We start from the raw sequence: 18,602 nt of genomic DNA, 5'->3' as shown, positions 1-18,602 counted from the left end.
CTGTGTATTATGTGTTGATGACATTCACTGTGACTGTTTGAAGAATTTGCTGAAGACTTTCTCTGAATTTCCTGAACCCCAAATTCTTCACTTGAGTTAATCATCATCTGTATTCTGCGTGCCTGCTTACTGTGCAATCTGTTTTCATAATCTTCACTCTGTAATACTGCTGTTGTGAACGATTGCACGACTGATCCTTAACTGTTTCCGCTGTAAGTTAGTCATCAGTGAGGAATTTCCTCAAAAGGAATTTCCTCAGTGATGAAATTCTAAAAATCTCCTATTCACCCCCCATCTAGTCGATATAACGCACTTTCAATTGGTATCAGAGCAAGGTACTCCCTTGTTCTGTGTGATTTTGGTTTAACTACCTGGAGTTTTAGTTATGTCGACTGGAGGCATGTTTAAGGTGACTGCAGCATGTCCTACCTACGAGGGAAAGAACTTTCCCTTCTGGAAGAACAAAATGCAAATGCATTTACAAGCTATAGACAATGATCTGTGGTATATTGTGGAAAATGGTGTCCCCATCATTTCTGCTAGTGTCACTGCAGCTGATGTGAATAAATTCAAGCAACTCGATTCTCAAGCGAAGAACATCATCTGTGGTCATCTGAGCCCTGGCCAGTTTGGAAGAGTAAGTGCCTTAGGCTCTGCAACACTGATCTGGGAGAGACTGTGCAAGGTAAATGAAGGAGTATCAACCCAACGTGACTCTCGTGTTGATATCCTTCGCAATCTCTTCAATCACTTCAAGAGACATGGCAATGGAAGCTGCCAAGACACCTTTGATCGCCTCACTGACATATCAAATGAACTGAAAGCACCGGGAGCTCGAGACATCACTGATCACGAAGTTGTGAAGAAACTGCTGAGATCTTTGGATTCTTCATTTGACACTTTAGTTCTAATGATTCAAGAAAGACCAGACTACAAGATGCTAGATCCTGCTGATATCCTCGAAAGGCTAAATACTCATGAATTCCAGCTAGAAGAAAAGAGAGATCTATATGGACAAAGCTATTCCAGACCACGTGCACTGAAGGCAAGAGAAATTTCCTCATCTGAAGAAGAAGACACAGATGACAGCAGTTGTGACCCTGAAGAATTTGGTCAGGAACTTGCAATGCTTGTGAGGAAATTCCAGAGATTTACACGACGAGGCCAGTTCGGTAAATCATCAAGAAGAGACATGAGGAAATCAGAATCTGCATCTGAGGACTACAAGAAACGGACCTGTCACAAGTGCAAGAAATCAGGTCATTACATTGCTGATTGTCCTCGCCGGGGAAAGGAATCAAAGTAGAAGAAATACAAGGATGACAGTTCTGATGACTCAAACAAGAATAAGAAATTTTCAAAATCCTCATCTTCAAAGTCCTACTCACACAAGAAGACTAGCTTCAGAAAGGCTCGGGCACTTATTGGCAAGGAAATGGATTCCGAGGCAGAATCAGAGGAATGTGATGAAGAAGAAGGCTCTGGAGAAGATTCAGAATCCGGACAGGCTAGTCTTGCACTAGCAACCAATTTCGTCAGCAAGTCAATCTTCAATCTTGAAGAAAATGATTGCACCGTCCATACTGATGAATATGTTGATGACTTCGCTCCAACCTATTGCTTCATGGCGAAAGGTTCAAAGGTATCACATAATGCCTCCTCCTCTGATTCAAGTGACTGTGAACATGATGATTACAAAAAACCCAGTTACAGTAAACTTGCCATCATTGCCACTAAACAACAAACTACTCTGGAAAAGCTTCAAAAACTGCTAGACAAAAGTGATGATCTGTTGAATGATGAAATGAATCTTAATCAAATCCTCGCTGATGACATGAAAAATCTTCAGTCTAGATTTGATATTCTTCAGGATCGTTATGATACACTCCTCACTGATCATGAGAAGCTTTCCTACGAATTTCTTCAAAGGAAGCTTGATCTTGAGAAGCTGAGGATGTCTCATGATGATCTTCGCACGGAAAATGATTCATTACTAGCTCAACAGATCAGCGCTAGTCAAGTTGAATTTATTCCTCCATGTCTTAAATGCATTGATCGTGAAACTGCTAATTCTTCACCAGAATCTTCAAATGCTACCATTGCTACAAATTCTTCAACTGCACCTATTGTGTCTATTTCCTCACTTGAGGAAAACACAAATGTCAGTGATGAAAATGCAGGGTTGAAGGAATTGTACGTGACAGGCATGTACAAAAGCCTCAAAGGACATCAAATCCTTTGTGATGTGCTCAAAAATCAGATCTTGAACAGGAACCCGAGGAAAGAAGGAATTGCCTTTGAGAGGAAATTGAATGCTGATGGATCTTATTGGAAACCTGAGCAGTATCCCAAAACCTCATGGGTTGCTTCTACTGGGCCTCCGTTTGATCCATCTAATCTAACTGGCTTCTCATGTGAATTATCCTATTCCTCGGATGAGTCATTTGATTCCAACTATAAACTGTTCAAAAATCAATCTGGTGAAGTATTTGCTCAATATGTTGGAACTAACTGCACAAATGGCCCTCCTCTGAGGAAAATCTGGGTTCCCAAAAGTTGCCTTGAAAATCTTCAAGTGAATGTCCTCATGACATCACCTCTAAAGAATTTGAACCCCAGATCAAATTCCTCAGGAGGAGCAAAGTCTTCAAGAGGATCAAAATCCTCAACTGGTCAAAACTATGCTCGTACCCGTGCTTATGCGTCTAACATGCAGGGAAACTACAAGGAAAATGATTATGAGCGCTACTCCTCAAATCATTATGTTCATAAACCATCAAACCAGTTCTCTGCATACTCATATGAGTACTTTAACCCCCCTACGGTTAAGAGAAGTGCATTAGCTTCAATGCCACCTTTCTCATATGGTGCTCGCAGGATGATGAATGCTTTGCCACCCCTTCAGATGTGGGTGGTGAAGAAATCAAACTAATCACTTCTGCAGGTCAGGTCTCCAGATGAAAATCATCAACTGAAGAATTTGCTGGAGACCCGAGGAAATGCTTGATAGGACGCAAGCTAATGATTGATGTAATAGAAATATTTCACTCGTCCTTACATTTCTGTTATGATGAAATCACTGAACTGATGAAATTAGTATCATATTCTTCAAATCTGAAGCATATGAGATGGTAAGCTGTACTAATTCATCTGCAGGATGACAAACCCAAAAATACTGAGTGGGTTCTCGATAGTGGCTGCACACATCACATGACTGGTGATAAAATCCTACTGATGAATATGCCACTAACTCCATCACCTCTGAAGCAAATCACATATGCTGATAAAGGTAAAAGCAAGGTATTGGGACTTGGCAAAGTAGCTATTTCCAAGGATAGGCATATGGACAAAGTGATGCTTGTTGAATCTCTTTGTTTTAACCTCATGTCAGTCTCGATGCTTTGTGATCTTGATATGATTGTTATATTTGGTAGATATAGATGTGTAGTCATCATGGAATCTAACAGATCCAAAGTCTTCGAAGGTGTAAGAAGAGGGGATTTGTACATTGTTGACTTCTCTACAGGTCCTCAACCAGCCACTTGCTTACTAGCAAAAACCTCAGAAGGATGGCTGTGGCACCGAAGACTAGGTCATGCAGGCATGAGGAATTTGCACACACTTGCAAAGAAGAAGCATGTCATTGGCATCGAATCAGTCAAATTCCTCAAGGATCATCTCTGCGGTGCTTGCGAATCTGGGAAAATGACCAGATCCAAGCATCCCTCGAAAACCATCATGACCACTACACGTCCATTTGAATTGCTTCATATGAATTTATTTGGACCTACTCACTATGCAACACTAACCAATGCAGCATCTCTATATGGCTTTGTCATAGTTGATGATTATTCCAGATACACTTGGGTGCATATTATAGTGTATAAAACCGAAGTGCAGGAAATCTTCAAACGATTTTCTTCAAGGGCCTCGACGAACTTCGGCATCAAGATCAAACATATCAGGAGTGATAATGGAACCGAGTTCAAAAACACTGGTCTTGATGATTATCTTGATGAACTTGGTATTACTCACGAATTGTCTGCTCCTTATACTCCTCAGCAGAATGGTGTCGTCGAAAGAAAGAACAGGACTCTCGTTGAAATGGCAAGAACTATGCTTGAAGAATATCAGACTCCTCGTCGCTTCTGGCCTGAAGCAATCAACACTGCATGTCATATCATCAACAGGGTATATCTTCACAAATTCCTCAAGAAAACCTCATATGAACTCCTCACTGACAAGAAACCCAATGTAAGTTATTTCAAAGTCTTCGGTGCAAAATGCTGGATTAGAGATCCTCATCATAGCTCAAAATTTGCACCTAAGGCACATGAAGGTTTTATGCTCGGTTATGGAAAGGACTCGCACACCTAGAGAGTCTTCAACAACTATCACAACAAAGTTGTTGAGACTGTAGATGTGTGGTTCGATGAAACTAATGGCTCGCAAAGAGAGCAATTGCCTTCTGATCCAGATAAGTTGTCTCCTAAGGAAGCAATAAAGCTTAAGCCAACTGAAGACATTGTCCCCACTGAGGAAATTGGTGAAGAAACGATCCCCATCGCTATTGAAAGCCAAGAAGATGCTCCTGAGGAAATTGCAACAGCACCACTTCCTCAGCCCAGACAAAATCCTCAACCAGCTCATCCGAGGATTGCAAATGAAGTAGAACTTGACAAAATCCTCAACGACATCAACGCGCCAGGTCCTCTCACTCGCTCAAAAGCTTCGCACTTAGTTAACTTTTGTGGGCATTTTTCTTTTGTATCCATCACAGAACCCTCAAAAGTAGCTGAGGCTTTTCTGGAACTGGAGTGGATCCAAGCCATGCAAGACGAACTTCTTCAATTCAAGCTGACTGACGTATGGGAGCTCGTCAAACGACCAGAACCTCGCAAGCATAACATCATCGGCACCAAGTGGATTTTCCGATACAAGCAAGATGAGGACGGTCAAGTGGTGAGGAACAAGGCACGACTTGTAGCCCAAATCTACACCCAGGTTGAAGGAATAGATTTCGATGAAACTTTTGCACCTGTTGCTAGACTTGAAGCTATTCGAATTCTACTTGCTTATGCTAATCATCATAACATCATCTTATATCAAATGGATGTGAAAAGTGCATTCCTCAATGGTAAGCTTGAGGAAGAAGTATATGTTGCTCAGCCCCCAGGTTTTGAGGATTCAAAGAATCCAGACAAAGTCTTCAGACTCAAAAAGGCTCTGTATGGCCTCAAGCAAGCCCCTCGGGCATGGTATGATACATTGAAGGAATTCCTCATGAAGAAAGGCTTCAAACCTGGTTCACTCGATCGAACTCTCTTCACAAAATCTTATGATAATGAGCTGTTTGTATGTCAAATATATGTTGATGAATCATATTTGGTTGTACTGACAAAAGATACAGTGATGAATTTGCCTATATGATGAGTGAAGTATATCAGATGTCCATGATGGGGGAGCTGAAATTCTTCTTAGGTCTTCAAATTCGTCAACAAAACAATGGAATCTTCATATCACAGGAGAAATACCTCAAGGATGTTCTGAGGAAATTCGACATGCATGAATACAAAGGTGCCAAGACTCCAATGCCTACCAACGTCACCTCGGCACTGATGAAAATGGTAAAGATTTCGATCAGCAGGTATACCGTTCTATGATTGGCTCTTTATTGTATCTATGTGCATCTAGGCCAGACATAATACTTAGTGTTTGCATGTGTGCACGTTTTCAAGCAAAACCGAAGGAATCACACCATAAGGTTGTGAAACATATTCTTCGATACTTAGCTCACACACCAACACTAGGATTATGGTATCCCAAGGGCTCCAATCTTCATCTGGTAGGGTATTCTGATTCAGACTATGCTGGTGACCGTGTGGATCGCAAGTCAACATCTGGCACATGCCATTTCCTCGGAAGATCACTAGTTTGCTGGTCCTCAAAGAAGCAGAACTGCGTATCACTCTCCACTGCCGAAGCTGAGTACATTGCTGCTGGTTCTTGCTGTGCTCAATTGCTATGGATGAAGCAAACCCTCAAGGACTACGGCATCAACATGAAGAATGTGCCTCTCTACTGTGACAATGAGAGTGCTATCAAGATTGCCTACAACCCAGTGCAGCACTCGAAGACCAAGCACATCCAGATTTGTCATCATTTTCTTCGGGACCATGTCCTCAAGGGCAATATCCTCATCGACCATGCGAAGACTGATGATCAACTGGCTGATATCTTCACTAAGCCCTTGGATGAGAAAAGGTTTTGCAAGTTGCGGTGTGAGCTAAATATCTTAGAGTCTTGAAATGTTTTGTAAAAACATGCACACATCCTAACACTTATGCAAAGTTGATGACTTAGATGTGCAACACATGATGAAACGATTTTCTTCAACCAATGAAGAAAGTCACTCTGAATGTGAAGAAATTGACGCAGAAATTGATTCTCAGGGCCCTACGACAATTGTACGCGGTGTTTGTAATCAACATTCTTATATGGTGGGTAACGCTACCGCCCAATGTGAAATTCCTCAAGTTGATTTTCTTCAAATGATCAGTTACCTCACAATGCATTTTTTTAATAGTTATTCTTCAGTGTGATGATCTATTACAAAATCTTCAAAAACACTTGATGACTTTCATTTGCCTAGGTAGACTGTGATTTCTAGTCCTCAACAGCATTCACTTATTGCTATTTCTTCAAGTTGATGTTTCTGCTAAGTGAATGTGATCGGACCCTACCTTCCCTCTATGCTATACTTATCCAGTCTATTCAATTCTTCATATGCGTTCTACTTGAAACTTTGTTCAAAATCCTCACTGCATCCTTGTCAGCTGATGATTTGGTAACAAAAATCCTCAAATCCTCAAAAATTGTTTTCTTCAAAGGAACAGTAACTGAACCCCCACTTCCCACGATCGGATAACCACGATCTTCACTATCTCCACCGCATCGTACGGGAGCTACACGTGTCCAGGGGAGACGTAGAGGCAAGGGCTAATTGGTCCTAAACTTTCGTGCCAAACAGTAACTTTCGGGCTATAAATAGGTCCTTATCTCCCTCGGTATCTTCTTCTTCGCCTCATCGCTCTCCTCCCATCACACTCTCCATCGAACCCTAGCGCCATCGCTGGTTGTCTTGTCGCCGGCAAGGAAGAGCTTCACTGCCTCAACCTTTTCGCCCCCAGGATCGCGCCGGAGTCGGAACATCTACGTCCTCCGCCGCCGTAGACGTCCTCTGCTGCCAAGTTAGGGTGCATTGGACACTTGACCGAAGAGCCTCTCCAACGCCACCTTTTTGTGTTCTTCGTTCGCACCTTCCACGGTAAATATATCCCATTTTTACAGCAGATTAGATCCGAAATTTTACCTCTCCAATGTGAAATCTGTTTTTCCTCAAGATACGATGCGCACATGATTCCTCAAACACTATCCATCACCACAATCATTGATGAACTAGCTAAGCATCTAAGATTTTCACGAGATTCCTCAATTGTGCGAATTTTCCGATCTGTACAACTCTGGAACCCAAGAACAGTATGCTTAAGCAAATTCCTCAACCACTGGTTATATTCCTCAAACTGTCAAACTTTTTCATTTTCTTCAAATCTAAGAACGCATATGACCTCTCCAAATTCCTCGCAACTATACTCTGTTCACAGGTACACACATGTCAGCTGATGAATCTCTCGGTTCTCATCACATTAACTCATTTGCAGCGTTTCTGGAAGAAACTCTTCAAGGCCTATCAGAATCCTCAAGAGTTCGAAATCATCAGCAAATTCCTCGTCTGAAGAAAATGGAGGAAGAAAGGAAACAGAAGGGAGGAAAGAAACTGGAGCAGAACACAGCTGTTGATATTCCTGATGACATATACATGGACTATTGCACGCCTGATGGTGAACCTCAGACAATGCCTAAAAGAAAGATTAGGCTGCAGAAAATTGAACGCAGATGGGCAAAGGAGTGGAAGGAGTACAGGTTTGTGACCCCAAAATATGCGAAGAAATTCGCTTTGAAGCCTCCTGGCAGAAGGACTCCACTTGAGGATCATCAAGTAGCTCATCCCTCAAGTCTTATGACACTTGATGACTACCCAGATGAAAAAGAAAGGCATCTGGCCAAGCTCAAGAAGCAAGCCGAAACAGCAGTGAAGAAATTTAATGAATCCTCAGCTGCTGCCTCCGGTGCTGCTCATTCCTCAGCAGCAGAAACTTCAGGCTCAGAGATTCCTCAAAAGCAGTCTGCGCCATCAAAGCCAAAGGCTCCAAAGCCTCAAGAGAAGTCTGGACAGGCTTCTGTCACAAAACCCTCAGCTCTAAAACCCTCAGGTCTAAAACCCTCAGCTCCAAAACCCTCGGTTCCAAAACCGTCAACTCCAAAACCATCAGCACCAAAACCCTCAGCACCCATCTCATCTACACCAAAGTCCTCAGCTCCACCTCCAAAGCCAGTACAGAAGAAAGTCGTGAAGACTACGACTGCCAGCTCCAGCTCCTCACTCCCAGCTGCAACTAGCTCGGAGACAAAGTCTTCAACTCCCCTTGTGAAGACTTTGACAACTACTGAACCTCCACCTCTGCCCAGCCCCAGCAAAATCATCGCAGCCCCGTCTGCATCAGAGGGAAGTGATGAGTATGATGATGAAACTTTGCAAGCCATCATCAGAAACAAGCAAGAACGGGTAGCACAAGCATCAGTCAGTGCTATTCCTCTGGCCATGGACCCCAAGGTCCTCCTCGACTTCATCAATGTATGGAATGAAGACCCAAACACACCCATTGATGATTTGAAACTTCCTCCTGGCGTCAGCCACATGGTGGCTACCTTCATAAACGAAGCCAAGTGGAAGGAACAGAAGGCCAAGCAGGCAAAGATTGCAAAGGCCAGAAAGGAGAAATTCCTCAGGCAAAATGTCCTCAAGCTGACGCCTGAAGCATTGGTGTCAACCCAGGCAGAGCTGCAAGTCTTGACTGACAAGTGTGAGAAACTGTCAGACCGCACAAGCATCAAACGCAATTTCATCAAGCTAGCCACTAGTGATGTTGATGACTACAACAAGCGACACCCACAACCATCACCAACTCCTCAGCCCCTGGTTGAACAGCCAGAAGATGCATCTCCTGATGAGGAGGAAATTCCTCAAAGTGAGGAACAATACCAAGAGCGCCGGGCTGATGAGCCGGCCATTGAAGAAATCATCACCAAGACCACCACTAATGAAACTGCAACCCCTGATGCAACTGCTAATGATCCAGCTACTTCACCAAAGCAGGTTGATGACTCTGTTCCAGCTGGTTCCTCACTACCAGCTGAAGAATCTGTAGAGAAAACACCTTCACCAAAAGCTTCAAAGGTGAAGAAGTTAATCCCGTCTGCATCAGACGCGAAAAAGACAAGAGCTGCTGAGAAGGAAGCGAAGAAGAGAAAAGCTTCCTCGGCAAAAGAAAAGATTGAGGCAAAACGCCTCAAGGAAACTGAAGAATCTTCCCCTCTAGATCCGGTGCCTCTAAATGTTGCACCTTCATATGAAATGGTCATCATTGGTGACCAAACTACAAGGGCAGATGAGGAATGAAGGATGCTGCCTCTGAGGAGCACACTGATGAGGAAATACAGATTGATGACAGTCCTCAACCTCATATTCCTCAGAAAGAGACTACTCAAGCTTCAGCTGCAGCAGCTGATGAATCTGCTTCTGCCACAAAGTCAGCTGATGAAAAACAAGCTGAAGAATATGTCCAGTCTGAGCAGGCTCCTCCCACTGAACATGCTGACCAAACTCCTCAAGCTGAGGAGGAAGAAGAAATTCCTCAGCCTGAAGCTCAGCCAGACCAAGAAATACCAGCTGATGAAATTCCTCAACCTGAGGACACTGCTGAAGAAAATGCTCCCGCCCCTGACAATGAATTCATTGTGCTCAACCCAGAGACTGCCATGGTTGATTCCCCACCCATTCCTCAGCACACTATCCAGCCAGTTCAGCGCCAGCCATTCTCGAAGCGGCCCAAGTTTCGGAAAGAAAATTTCTTTGAGGAACACATGTATTTCATCGGAGAGAATCCTTATGACAAGCCTCAAATGAGGCATCTGAAGTTTTGGACAAGGACTCAGATGAACTACAATGCTTCTGTGCTCTGTGGACGCAACAAGATATTCCAGCACAGGCACATTCCTCATGATGAACTTGAAGAAATTCCCTGCATGGAACCAATCCTCAGTGTACTCCATGATGCAGGTTTGCTCCCTATGTGCTCCGACATATCAGATTGGAATAGTGAGCTTATTCTTCAGTTCTACGCAACTCTGCACATCTCGGGCAATGCTGATGACATCAACACTTGGGTGTTCGATTGGATGACCCAAAACACTCACTACAAGGCTCCAGCGTCTGAACTCCTCAGAGAACTGCCCGTACCAATTCCTTCAGAAGGGGCAGTGAAGCTTTATGGTGAGCGTGATCTACCAAATGGAATGATGGAAGTCCTCATGAAGCCTTTGGCTGCAGGAAAGCCCTCAAGAACCACATTCCTCGTCCATGAGCTCAAGTACACACCCCGGTCTGTCTACCGCATTCTCTGCAGTGTGCTCGCGCCCATCAAAGGCCATGACAATGAAGAAGATGTCGTCGGCCTCATGAAGAATATGCTCTTCAACATCATTCATGGTATCCCCATGAATATCCATGATTTCTTCTTGAGGACTTTGGCTGACAATGCAATGTGCCCCTATGATCACAAAATTTATGCACCATGGATCATTAGATTCCTCAGGACAAGGACAGGCATCAACTTCCACGCAGATTTCCAGAACCATGTTGGTTATATGCCTCCTATCCGGGTCAACAAGAAGACTTTCGAGCCCGTTGAGGGAAAAGGAAAGTCTGTGATTGATGAAGGCAGCAGGCCTCTTGATGGTCAATTTAAAGAGCCAGATGCATATTCCTCATGGGACGATACTGAGACTCGTCCACCAAGCCTTGTTCCTCCTCGCGTGCTAAACACCAGAGAGCTTCTCCTCAGTCTTCATCAGAAGGTCGATCACAACCACAAATGGGTCAAACGCCAGTTTGGTGCCATTGTGAAAACCCTCACTGAGACACAGAACTCTGTGAAACTTAATTATCACTATCTGCATGAGGTTTTTGATCGCACCTGGGCTACCCTTGCACATCTGAAGACCCAGACTGAGCTTGAAGAATTGAACTTTGAGCAGGACTTTGACTGGTCGTGGCCTCCCAAGAAGAAGTTCAGGCCCATTCCAGTGCCAGATCTTGAAGACAGCTCCTTCTCGTCCTTCCGCACCGCCGAATCTGATGAGGAACAGTTCGACACCGCAACAGGCCCAAGGAAGAAGACTACACCCAAGAAGCGCCAAGGATCTTCATCCACCGCCAAGAACTGAAGTCTTCACGGGCGTTACTCCTCAGTTTGCCCCTTTTTGTCACTTGATGACAAAGGGGGAGAAACTTGAGAGTTAGTCTTCAAACGAGAGTTATTTTTGGGGCTTATGAACTATATTTAAGTTACAAACTCTTGGCTCTTCTGAAGTTTTTATGTAATGAGTTGTAACTTAAGCCCGATGGTACTCTGACGCTTTTTGAACATTTTTCTTCGCATGCTTATTCCTCAAGTTTTAATGCACGCATGCTGGAATTCGTCAGATACCATTTGCCATCATGCATCTTCATTTTCTTCATATGATATGTTATATGTATGCATGATTTACAAGATTCAGGGGGAGATCTCCATGATATAAATCATCAATGTGCATATGCTATAAAAGCAAAATCCTCAAGGTATGCACATCTTCAGGGGGAGTCTGTGTGAATCTTGTCTTCAAATTCCTCAAATTGAGTATTTACACTTCACATTTTTATTCCCTGTTGAAGACTTAACCTAATTGTCATCAACCACCAAAAAGGGGGAGATTGTAAGTGCATCTAGTGCCCCTTAGTGATTTTGGTGGTTTGAAGACTTATAGGTTAAGTATCTAATGTGTTTATATGTGTACACAGGATCTATAAGTCATTGAGGAGTTTGAGATATTTGAAGAATATCGACCCCTAAAAATATATGTCTTCAGTTGAACAAATTGGTCTGAAGCTGAAGAAATGAATCACGAGGAATCTGCGATGAAATTGATATTCCTCATGAAGATACTGATATTGAGAAGATCGGTGGTTCCTGAAGAAAATCATTTTGAAGAAATTGAAGCATGAAGATTTACGTTTTCTGTTTTACTTTCCTCGCATTTGATGAATAGGAACACCGTACTGTTAAAGGGGGTCAAAGTAACGCTATGGAATAAATTTCCTCATGATGCTCAACCCAAGCCAAATCCTACCAAAAGCCTCAAGTGAGGAATATGAGTGACATGAGGACTCTCACAGTTGAGGGTCCCGACCGTTTCGATAAGCCACGCCAAGTCACTGGTCTTATCCACTCCAACGGTCATATTATTTAAGGGCATTAATGTCAAATCATGTCGGGATGCTTCCAGGCTATAAATAGCCGCCCCCACAACCACTAGCTGGTTGGCTGCTCCGTTTGAAACTGACACTTGTCATAAGAGCAACCCAAATTCCTCAGAGCCTACGAGAGTAAATCATCAGTGAGGAAATACACCACCCACCGAAACCACAAATCAAACCTAGTGATTGAGCATCACTGAAGAAGTTGTTCCTGTGTGGGACTGAAGCCTTTTACCTTTGAGGACTGTGCATCCTCCAGACGGTTAGGCGTCATGGTCTAGAGCAATCCAGCAGTCAATTGTGGATTGCCGGGTGACCGAGTTTGTGAGGGTTTGGAAGTCTGCCCTGAAGACTTACCACGAGTGTTGGGCGAGGACTGTGTGTCCTTAGCTCAAGGAGAATACGGTAGGGACTGTGTGTCCCGGGACTGGGTGTCCTTTGGTTTCAATACCAAGCCGCTCCAAACCAGATGTACAACTGTCACAACAATTGGAACTGGGTCATCAACAACAGTCTTCATCAAGAATCGGGTTCTAATTCCTCAACTCTTTACATTCTGTGTATTATGTGTTGATGACATTCAGTGTGACTGTTTGAAAAATTTGCTGAAGACTTTCTCTGAATTTCCTCAACCCCAAGTTCTTCACTTGAGTTAATCATCATCTGTATTCTGCGTGCCTGCTTACTGTGCAATCTGTTTTCATAATCTTCACTCTGTAATACTGCTGTTGTGAACGATTGCATGACTGACCCTTAACTGTTTCCGCTGAAAGTTAGTCATCAGTGAGGAATTTCCTCAAAAGGAATTTCCTCAGTGATGAAATTCTAAAATCCTCCTATTCACCCCCCTCTAGTCGATATAACGCACTTTCAGACGTAATCAACAACAACTAAGATGTGAGTATACCCGTTGGATTTTGGCAAAGGTCCCATATAATCAAAGCCTCAAACATCAAATGGTTCAATGACAAGTGAATAGTTCTTAGGCATTTCCTCACGTTTACCGATATTACCTACTCTTTGACATTCGTCACAAGACAAGACAAACTTACGGGCATCCTTGAAGAGAGTGGCCCAATAGAAGCCTGATTGCAATACCTTGTGTACAGTTCTATCTCCCGCATGGTGTCCTCCGTAGGCCTCGGAATGACACTTCTGTAGGATATGTCCCTGTTCATGTTCTGGTACACAACATCTAATAACACCATCTACTCCTTCCTTATAAAGGTGAGGATCATCCCAAAAGTAATATCTCAAGTCAAAGAAGAATTTCTTCTTTTGCTGGTATGTGAAACTAGGTGGTATATATTTGGCAACGATATAGTTTGCATAATCAGCATACAATGGTGCACTACGTGAGACATTGATGACATTCAATTGCTCATCGAGAAAGCTATCATCAATAGGTTGTGGGTCATCAAGAACGTTCTCCAACCTAGACAAGTTATCTGCTACTGGGTTATCAGCACCCTTCCTGTCGAAAACGTGCAAATCAAATTCCTGTAGCAAGAGAACCCATCTGATAAGTCTAGGTTTAGCGTCTTTCTTCTCCATGAGGTACTTAATAGCAGCGTGATAAGTCTGAATAGTGACTTTGGAATCAACTATATAAGACCTGAACTTTTCACATGCAAACACGACTGCTAAAAACTCCTTCTCCGTAGTAGCATAGTTTCTTTGGGCATTGTCTAGAGTTTTACTAGCATAGTGAATAACATTCAACTTCTTATCAACTCTTTTCCCTAGAACAGCACCAACAGCATAATCACGAGCATCACACATGATCTCAAAACGTAAGTTCCAATCAGCTGGTTGAACAATAGGTGCAGTTATCAAAGCCTTCTTATGTATTTCGAAGGCTTCCTAACAATCTTCATCAAAGCCTTCTTAATTGTGTGTGTTTAGACAGTCTTTCTAGCATTTGGTCGATAAAAGGCAGAGGGTAATGATCTTTCCTAGTGGCTTTATTCAATTTTCTAAAATCGATCACCATCCTATAGCCAGTAATAATCCTCTATGGGATCAATTCATCCTTATCATTAGGGAGAACGGTAATGCCTCCCTTCTTAGGGACGTAATGCACCGGACTCACCCAATCACTATGAGCAACAGGATAGATAATACCTGCTTCCAGGAGCTTTAGTATTTCTTTTCTCACTACTTCTTTCATTTTAGGATTTAATCTCCTTTGATGATCCGCAACTGGTTTGGAATCAAGGTCAGTTTTAATCTTGTGCTGGCATAGAGTGGGACTAATGCCCTTAAGATCATCAAGAGTATATCCAATAGCAGCACGGTGCTTTCTCAGAGTTTTTAGTAACTTCTTTTCTTCATGCTCCGAGAGGCTAGCACTAATTATAACATGATATATCTATTTTTCATCAAGATAAGCATACTTAAGAGTATCAGGCAACTGTTTTAGCTCAAACACAGGATCACCCTTTGTTGGGGGTGGATCCCCAAACAGTTCAACGAGCAAGTTATTCTTAAGAATAGCATATTGTTTTAAGACAACTCGATCTCTCTCATCCCTTTCATCCATATGCATATCATTTTCATGCTCAAGCAAGTATTGCTCTAAAGGATCAGTAGGAGGCACGGCAATAGAAGCTAAGGCAATAGTTTCATCCTTACTAGGCAACTCTTTTTCATGAGGTTGTCTACTAAACTTGGAGAAATTGAACTCATGTGACACACCTTCAAAGCCAACAGTGACAGTTTGCTTCTCACAGTCAATATGAGCATTGACATTATTGAGAAAAGGTCTGCCAAATATGATGGGACAAAAGCTATCTTGTGCGGTAGCAAGAACGAGGAAATCAGCAGGTGGGACAAAAGGTTTTACCAAACAAGACTTCAACATCCCTAACAATTCCCACAGGGCAGATAGTATCTCTATCCGTAAGCTGAATAGTGACATCAATAGGTTCTTCCTCAATAGGTGCAATCTCGTCTTTGATTTCATCATATAAGGATTGAGGTATTGCACTAACACTAGCACCCGCGTCACATAAACCATGATAACAATGATCTCCTATCTTAACAGAAACAACAGGCATGCCGACAAGAGGCCTATGTTTGTCTCTAGCGTGAGGTTTAGCAATTCTAGCAGCATCCTCATAGAATTGAATATTATGTCCCTCAACATCGTCGGACAAAAGATCTTTGATAATAGAAATGCTAGGTTCAACTCTAATTTGCTCAGTGGGTGTAGGTGTTCTAATCTAGCCTCTACGTATCACAGTTGAAGCTTTAGAATGATCCTTTATCCTAACAGGGAAAGGTGGTTTCTCAATGCGAGCACTGGGAACAATAGGATCATTATAGGCAATGAATCTCTCTTCAACTGGATTGAGTTTAACTACATTGACTTCTAAGGGAGGATGATATTTAAGCCACTTCTCTTTGGCGAGATCAATATGAGCAGCAAAAGATTCCACATAATGAAGGTACTATCTCAGAGTCAAGTCCATACTTAGAGCTAAAATCACAAAAAGTATTTGTTTCTACAAAGGATTTAACGCAATCAAACTTGAAGTTCATACCTCACTCCTTACCTTCTTCAAGCTCCCAATCTTCAGAGTTGCATTTAATTCTCTCCAATAAATTCCATTTGAAGTCAATATCTCTCTTCATAAAAGAACCGGTACAAGAAGTGTCAAGCATGTTGCGATCATCATGAGAAAGCCGAGCATAGAAGTTCTGAATGATAATTTCTCTCGAGAGCTCATGGTTGGGGCATGAATATAACATTGATTTAAGCCTCCCCAAGCTTGAGCGATGCTTTATCTATCACAAGGCCAAAAATTATAAATATAATTCCGATCACGATGTACTAAATGCATAGGATAAAACTTTTGATGAAATTCCAATTTCAACCGATTGCAGTTCCATGATCCAGTATCATCACATAGCCTATACCATGTCAACGCCTTATCCTTCAAAGATAAAGGAAAGAACTTCTTCTTGACCTCATCCTCGGGCAAACCTGCAAGCTTAAATAAACCACAAACTTCATCTACATAAAATAGATGCAAGTGTGGATGTGATGTTCCATCTCTTGTAAAAGGATTAGCCAATAGTTTCTCAAGCATACCCGAAGGAAATTCAAAGAAAATATTTACAATAGTTGCAACAGGTTGAGGAGCAACTATTTGTGCTTCCGTTCGAGGTGAAGATACCCTGAACAAGCCCCTCAAAGGATAATAAATTTTAGCACACTATATGAATGTTTCCTTACCAAGTTCCACTTACCAAAGGCGCTTCACTCCTCGACAACGGCGCCAGAAAAGAGTCTTGATGACCCAGAAATATAGGGGATCTATCGTAGTCTTTTCGATAAGTAAGAGTGTCGAACCCAACGAGGAGCAGAAGGATCTCACAAGTGGTTTTCAACAAGGAAATATCTGTAAGCACTAAAATTATCGGTAACAAGTGATTGTGTGGTGAGATGATTTGTAGCGAGCAACAAGTAGAAAAAGTAGAAAGGGTGCAGAAAAGTGGCCCAATGACCTTTGTAGCAACGGACAAGCCTGGACAAAGTCTTATAGGAGGAAAAACGCTCCCGAGGACACACGGGAATTTCTGTCATGCAAGTTTTCATCATGTTCATATGATTCGCGTTCGTTACTTTGATAGTTTGATATGTGTGTGGACCGGCACTTGGGTACTGCCCTTACTTGGACAAGCATCCCACTTATGATTAACCCCTCTCGCAAGCATCCGAAACTATGAAAGAAGAATTAAGACAAACTCTAACCATAGCATTAAACCAGTGGATCCAAATCAGCCCCTTATGAAGCAACACATAAACTAGGGTTTAAGCTTCTGTCACTCTAGCAACCCATCATCTACTTACTACTTTCCAATGCCTTCCTCTAGGCCCAAATCATGGTGAAGTGTTATGTAGTCGACGTTCACATAACACCACTAGAGGAAAAACAACATGCAACACATCAAAATATCGAACAAATACCAAATTCACATGACTACTATTAGCATGACTTATCCCATGTCCTCAGGAACAAAAGTAACTACTCACAAAGCATAATCATATTCATGACCAGAGAGGTAATGAGTAGCATCATGGATTTGAACATAAACTCTTCCACCAAGTAATCCAACTAGCATCAACTACAAAGAGTAATTAACACTACTAGCGACCTTACAAGTACCAATGGGAGTCGCGAGACGGAGATTGGTTACAAGAGATGAACTAGGGTTTGGAGATGAGATGGTGCTGATGAAGATGTTGATGGTGATAAGTCCCCTCCGATGAGAGGAGTGTTGGTGATGATGATGGGGACGATTTCCCCCTCCGGGAGGGAAGTTTCCCCGGCAGGATCGTCCTGCCGGAGCTCTAGATTGGTTCTGCTCAAGTTCCGCCTCTGGTGGCTGCGAATCTTCGAAAATTCCTCCTCCAAATTTTTCCCACACGAGACCCTTCATATAGCAAAACGGGGGAACCAGAGGGCGAGCTGGGTGCCCACAAGTCCCCTAGGCGCGGCGAGGGGGGTGGCCGCGCCTAGCAAGCTTGTGGCCACCTGCTGGCGCCCCTCTGACACTTCTTCGGCCCAGTATTTTTTATAAATCGCGAAAAACAATCCTCGTTGATTTTTACGGCTTTTGGAGTTGCGCAAAATAGGTGTCTCAAACTTGCTCCAATTTCACTCCAGAATTCCAGCTGCCGACATTCTCCCTCTTCAAGTAAACCTTGCAAAATAAGAGAGAAAAGGCATAAGTATTGTACCTTGAAGTGAAATAACAGCCCAAGAAGCGATAAATATCAACATGAAAGCATGATGCAAAATGGACATATCAGTCTTCTCATACTCGATGTCAAAGTCGTCATCTTCATCTAGTAGCCATGCTCCACATTGTCATCATCGGATGAAGTTTCCTTGTAATAAGAAACAAGATTTTCATCAAAATTTTGACTATGATAATCTTCATATTTATGCATGCGAATGGCTTCAACAATGATATTGTTAATAGTAATGACATCTCCTTTTGCAAACATGAGGTCAGGAAGCTCAAATAGACATTTATCAAAATTAGGATCATTTGGCTTCATTTTGTGAAAGGCAATGCATTTGTTGACAATGATTTCAATATTTTTGAAGGAATA

This window comes from Hordeum vulgare, chromosome 6H (genome assembly GCF_904849725.1).
Source record: "Hordeum vulgare subsp. vulgare chromosome 6H, MorexV3_pseudomolecules_assembly, whole genome shotgun sequence".
Classification (NCBI taxonomy): domain Eukaryota; kingdom Viridiplantae; phylum Streptophyta; class Magnoliopsida; order Poales; family Poaceae; genus Hordeum; species Hordeum vulgare.
The sequence above is the reverse complement of the archived record's forward strand: the minus strand, read 5'-3'. Positions refer to the sequence as shown.